Source organism: Pterocles gutturalis, unplaced genomic scaffold (genome assembly GCF_000699245.1).
Source record: "Pterocles gutturalis isolate BGI_N339 unplaced genomic scaffold, ASM69924v1 scaffold12836, whole genome shotgun sequence".
NCBI classification, from domain to species: Eukaryota; Metazoa; Chordata; class Aves; order Pterocliformes; family Pteroclidae; genus Pterocles; species Pterocles gutturalis.
The window spans coordinates 1-6,355 of NW_010103165.1; the positions used below are offsets into that span (position 1 = coordinate 1).

A 6,355-nucleotide genomic window follows, 5' to 3' on the forward strand; every position below is an offset into this window, starting at 1 on the left:
CAAGGTGGGCAAGTTGGGAGAAGAGAACAGACTAGTGCTGAGTATGAGCCATGCAAAGAGGTCCACTGTCGTTGGTTCTCGAGCAGAACTTAAGAGCCTGATCTCAGCTGACATCCAAAGCAGCCAGCACAGCCCCACCAGCTGTCTTCCCTGAAACCCAAAACCACAGCTGACAGCTGCTCATCTCCAAAGAGAGCCTGCACCACATGGCGCTCAGTGCTGAAGATGAAGGGAAGACACCTCATGGATCTGAGGTCTGACAGCACTCACAAAGCCACCTGGACTTCAGCTGTCATGAAGGCAGAGTGGTGTGGAGCAGCAGGCAAGTGGGAGAAAGAGCCTCACCAAGAGGATCTACCAGCTCAGCCAGCTCCTAGCTCTTCTGGGATGCCTGGAAGTATTTCAGACAGGGCACCACCCAGTCCAACTGGTCTAGCCCTGCTCTGGGGTGACTCGGAGCCACCTCCACCCCCAGCAGTGTTGGGCAGGACAGGAACTGTACCAGACACAGAGAGATGGATTGGGCTTTCTCTGACTTATGAAGAAAAAAGCATCTGAAAGAAAATAGTGTCCCTTGTGTGTATGTAGGGGTAGGTACATCCTGGTCAGATGTACTTCACCATTCATCAGTGCTGGTATGGGGATTCACCAAAGCAATCATCCACCACCAAAACAAGTAGCAGCGCAAGGCAGACTTTAGCCCAGGAACAAGTAAAGGGTAGAGTCCTGCAAAAGAAATTGCTTACGGGCATGCTGCATGGAATGTGGCAGATGCTCATATCCAACCAAGTTATACAGACCAAGAAATCTCTGCTAGAAATGATCCACCTGGCCTATTTGCACATTACATGATAGGAGAGATAATCGATACCCTAGCATTGCCTGTTATTCACTCACAGATTGCTGAACTAAAACTAGACAAGTATATGAGATATGGACATACGCAGTGCCTAGGAGGAAACCCAAGCTGGTTTCTGTGCCTTTTAAATTCAACCAAAGGGCACATCATGCAACCACATGTTAGCCCAGGACAGCATGAACGTGCCTCTGACTGGGGTGGGTGGAGACCTGTGTTACCTCCGTGTTATGGCCCAGAGCGTTCACGACAGGCACTGTATTGGCTACATACAGCAAGGTTTTGGTAGTGGAGGGGTTAGGGGGTGGTGCAGGGTGTCCCCTGTAAGACTAGGTAAGGCCCTGCCTGGTGTGGGACACAGCCAGCTCCAGCTCCACAGTGGACCCACGGTGTGACACAGCTGAGCCACAGCAAAGTTTGGCCTCTCTGTGAAAATATGTGTCCCAGAAATGCTCTGGGCAGGTAGCTCTGAGCTGGTACAACCTGTTGGTGAGGGTGAGGTGGCAGTGCTGATGCCTGCATGTTTGTGCATGTGCTGGTTCTCTGTCCCATCAACATGCCAGAGCATGCAGAGCCAGGCTGAGGAGACAAAGGAATGGCAGGACAGACAGGGCTGGACATGCAGATGTGAGCATATACAACCAGTGAGCTGAATCTGATTACATACCAATGCCATACTTATGTGCCCAGCTTCCTAAGGCAAATCTCCTGTTCTTTTTATTGTCAGTATTGCATACTCTCAGCAGATGAGAGCCAGTTTAGGTTGGGTCTTCAGGTCATGTCAGCTCTGAGGTCAAAGGTTCATAGTCTCACATAGTATTTGTTCTTCTAAGAAAGTTGTATTTCAGTTAGCATCTTGCCATTCACATTCCCCACTCTCAGTGACACAGCTGCAGCGGGACAAACCATCAACTTGAAATGGACTATTATCACTTTCTTTTTCTCTGGCCTCTCTCCACATGGGCCCCTCGGGGTTTCTTTTTACCTTTAGATGCTGCACCACCCAGGCAGGCTATCATCTTTAGCAAAGAGGGCTGAGTGTGCACAGAAGTACCTCCTTCATGGCTCACATTCCATCCTGGCCCTTTCTCTTCCCCCACTTCCTTATCTTCACAGAATCATAGAACAGTTAGGGTTGGAAGGGATCTTTGATCATTGATCATTGACCTCCAAACCCCTTGCCATGGGCAAGGGATACCTTCCACTAGACCAGGTTGCTCAAAGCCATGAGGTGTCTTCCCTTCACCTTTAGCACTGAGCACCATGTGGTGCAGGCTGTCTTTGGAGATGAGCAGCTGTAGTTTCAGGGGTAGGGAAGACAACTCATGGGGCTGTGCTGCTTCTTAAGTTCTGCCCAAGAATCAACAACAGTGGACCTCTTTTCATGGCTCATACTCAGCACTTGTCTTTTCTCCCAGCTTGTCTACCTTGTCAGTGGGAGCAGGATTTCCCATTCATCCAGGCATTTCCTGGGGGAGTTGGGGACCGCAAGCAGTTTTGTTGTCTCCCTGGGCTCTGCAGGGCTGAGTCTCATGTGCGCAGCATGGTCAACTGCAGGGAGCCCAAAAGGGGACAAGTGTACCCCGTAGTTGGCAGGATTCGAACCTGCGCGGGGAAACCCCAATGGATTTCTAGTCCATCACCTTCACCACTCGGCCACAACTACCTGCTCCTGCCCTCTCTGCCCTGCTCATCACACGCCCTCTGCAATGATGCCCAGCTCCCTGGGAGTTTCAGGGACAGGCTCCACTCAGACCCAGGCTTCCAGAGGCCTTGAGAGGCATAATCCCAGGAGCTACAGTTGCAGCTCCCAGCCCCTTGTTCTCAGCTGGGCATCTGGGATATCCTAGGGTTTCACTCCCCAACTGGTATCTCAACTGCTTCCAGTGAAGAAGGGAAGGCAGCTGTGTGGAGACAACCACAGACGGTGAGAGTTGTGAGGTGGGATATCAGACTCTGCTTTGCTTCTCACATTTATCTGAGGTGGACTCTAAGGCTGCTGTGAGCACTAGGATGGGGACATTCCTGCAGGGAAGATGCTGACCTCCAGGCAGCACCTCCAGCCTCTTGGGGATGTAGGGTGGTGTCAACCCTTGATCAAAGACCACTACTTGCATGCAGATTGTTGGTGTTTAGGAGGAATGGCTTGTAAGAGTGGGAGAGATCTACGGAAAAGGCAAGGTGGACCATAGCTGAGAAGTGTGGAAGGGAAAAGGGAGAATAAATGGGAGGTCATGAGTGACTTGCAAGAGACAGAAGAAAGCTTGGTTTAGTAGACTAGGTATGTCCAGATCTTTTTGCTAGCACTGGCAAAGAATGTCCAGTGCCTAAGCAGAAACCAGAAAGCCAAATGATCTGCAAAAGCGATCATTTTCATCACTAGATAAAGGTAGCTCTGGTTCTCTTTTATCTCTGGAATAGGAATATTTGGAAAATGATGTTAAGCAGGCAATGTCTCTTGTTGGGGAACTTTTATGGCACCCCTTGAGGTGAATTAAACATGTGTTTGCACTTAAATATAAAGATTCAATAACCAGTGCTTTGGACAGAGTCCTGCCTCCATAAGTTTCTGGTAGAAGTTCAGACTCCTCAGAGTCCAGGATCAATCACCATGTGGGCCATGCTGCTCCATCAGCCATTCTTGCCTATAGATTTTGTAATAATTTACAGTCATTAGTCCAAGCACTTCTTCCTTACCTTCTAATATATTCAGTATCATTGTTCTGGCCCCTGCTTGAGCCATGCCTTGTTCTATCCTTTTACATACCAATTTGTGACAACATAAGATGAGCTGAGCAAAATATATACACAGCCACCAAAGTTAATCTCAACAAAATATGCTTCAATGCTATCTTAAGCAGTTTTTCCTCACGTCCTTCTATGTTTGGGAGTCATTTCCACCAGCCAAAACGTTTGGGTTTTTTTTGTTTTTCTCCAGGTATATCACACAGTATTTGAAGTTTACCTCAAGTTTTATGTATGTCCATTTCTGTTCTCTGATCTTGGTCTGCATATGTCTAGCAAGTGGTGTTAACTAATACACATATACTTCCTTGAGAGAGAAGTACATAATCTAGTGCCATGCTGTTTTACAGGGCTACCTCAGATGCTCATTCTACCTCTAACTGTAAGGCTGAAACCGTTTTAGCTGCAGCATTACCCATCTCTTTTATTACAGCAGATATATTTACAATAGACCTTTCTAATTCTGATACTCCTAGCCAGGGGAGGGAAGTTTGTGCAAACTGGTGGAAGCAAGTTTGTCAAATAACAAGTGGATTTTGTACAGAGCATTTTGTACTTCGGTACTTTGCGGTAAGTTGTGTCTGTCATTCTGGAAGAGGTCTGGAAGCATTGAGATGCCACAAAAAAACCCATCCTTATGTACCAGTGCCAGTTCTATTTAACAGGCATTATCTTACGGGTGTGAGAGCCATGTATTCCTCATAATCCTTCATTACCTAAGGCCATATCACAGAATAACTCTTACAGGTTAGTATATGACCAGTAATAATATAGCTACAATTTCCAAAAAAAATTGACAGGTTCAGGTGACATCAATCACTGATATCATCAAAGTGTATTTGCAGGGTTGTCAGTTGTTGTTCTGCTGACATTTGAGCAAAGGAAGTTCATGTAAATAACTCAGCTCTACTGTGACAGGCAGTACACTGTTTTATGGCTGAAGCTCGTGTGACTGTTTTACACTGGGAAACATGGATCAAGAGGAGCAGGCCCTTGTGCTTTACCACTGTAAGGTGGTGAGGTCCCGAAGGTCCCTTCCAGGGCAGCTGAAGTGCATGTTTTCTCTAGTAAACCCTAACGCAGACCCAGTCTCCTGGTTTCACAGAGTGACAGAGGTCAGTGGAAAGATACATAGACGCAGCATGAGCCTATTCCTTATATACACTTGCACAAGCACTGATCATATGACCATCAGCATTGGGCACCTTCTTCCAGCTCTTCCCTCAGTTGATCCTCATCCCCTGCCCTCTCTCTCGGTCCCCTTATTCAGTAAGGTCAGGAGCTCACCTAGGAGTGCAACCAAGAGTAAGGATGTCTGGTGAATGGCTGCTTACTATGAGCTACAAGGTGAGAATGAGATCCTGTGTGAGCTGATCTGGGTGTTCCTGCTCCGGCAGGGGGATTGGACTGGATGGTCTTCGACAAGTGCAAGCATCAAACCACCGATTGCTGTGCCATGAGTGTACTCTGTGAGGTGCAATGTTGAAGAGGTTAAGCTGGAAACTTCATAACCAGGTGTAATTATGCAAAAGCAGGATTCTCACAGCATAAGTCTTGTAAGAGAGGTCATGGCAGGCTTTAAAAAAGAGCTCTGCCTCTCCCTTGAAGGGAGAGAGCACCCCATGGCCCTGGAAGAAGGCTGCTCTTAGTGATGGCCAGGGAGATGGAGAGACTGCTGGGGCTCAGCCAGGAGAGTAGAGTGCAGCTGGGGTGGTGAAAGGGGAAAGAAAGGACTTGTCCAGGAGGTCCCATGGTGTAATGGTGAGCACTCTGGACTCTGAATCCAGCGATCTGAGTTCAAATCTCAGTGGGACCTTGCCCTTTTGCCTCCGTCAGAGCTTTCCTCAGCATCCTTACTCCTCATCCCCTTGCCTTCTTAGTCTGCCACAGTCTTCAGCCCATTTGCTTCCATGGTCATGGTAACTGTTTCTACCACAGGAGCCTCCAATGTTGCTTCTCCTGGGGGGACACTGTGAGTAGGACACTTTGTGCCCCCCTTACAGTCTCCAATGAGCAGCCAGAGATGTCCCAGAGCTCCCCAGCACCTGGGAGCTACCCTTTAGGCCAGGCTGACTGACACAGGAAGGCGGGCCACTTCCAGGGCCCCGACCCCTTAGAACCAACCCTGAAGACCAGCTCTGCCCCATGCCCCCAAGTCTCCTTGTCAGGGGTCCATCCCTGCCGGAGGGTCTCCAGCAGGGCTACTCCTCTGGATGGCTGTGCACACATGGCTTACAAGCAGCAATAAATCTCAAAGATGCTGTACGCCCTGCTAGGCTGAGTGTTCCACATCCAGACATTTACCTGCTTCCTTCTTGGCCTTTCTGCAGGTTCTGGTTTTGTGGATGGGACCATCAGGCCTGCTGTTCCCCCCAGAAGTCTGAAAGTCCTTCCTAAATTCTTTCTGGCAGATGACAGGCTTGGCAAGCCAGAAAGTGACTTGGCCATGTGCCTCCGGCCTGACAGGCTGTTGGGAGCCCAGCTGGGCTGAGATGTGGTTCATACAAAGGTGTCTTCTGGGAGCCAAAGCCTGAGAGAACTTTCAGAGCTTCACTTGGATACTAACAGGGGAGAGTCACAGGGTAAATGGGCAAAAACCACCCAGCTTTCTTCCCCAGGGACATCTGCAGGAAGGCATGGTACTTTCAGGGCCTCCTGCAGGGCCCAGGAGGAGCCCAGCAGCACCGAGCCCTCCCTTCCCACCACGTAGTGACCAGGCCAGGCGCTGCACCCGAGATCCAAGCAGAGGCCTGG

At 49.2% G+C, this 6,355-nt stretch overlaps 2 non-coding genes across 2 annotated transcripts; one reads left to right on the forward strand and one right to left on the reverse strand.

The window, feature by feature from the left end:
• Positions 1 to 2,440: 2,440 nt before the first annotated feature.
• Positions 2,441 to 2,522, reverse strand: TRNAS-AGA. Its single transcript has one exon. It is a non-coding gene; the product is annotated as a tRNA-Ser (tRNA).
• A 2,823-nt stretch (positions 2,523 to 5,345) lies between these two features.
• TRNAQ-CUG lies at positions 5,346 to 5,417 on the forward strand. The gene has a single exon. It is a non-coding gene; the product is annotated as a tRNA-Gln (tRNA).
• Positions 5,418 to 6,355: the final 938 nt, after the last annotated feature.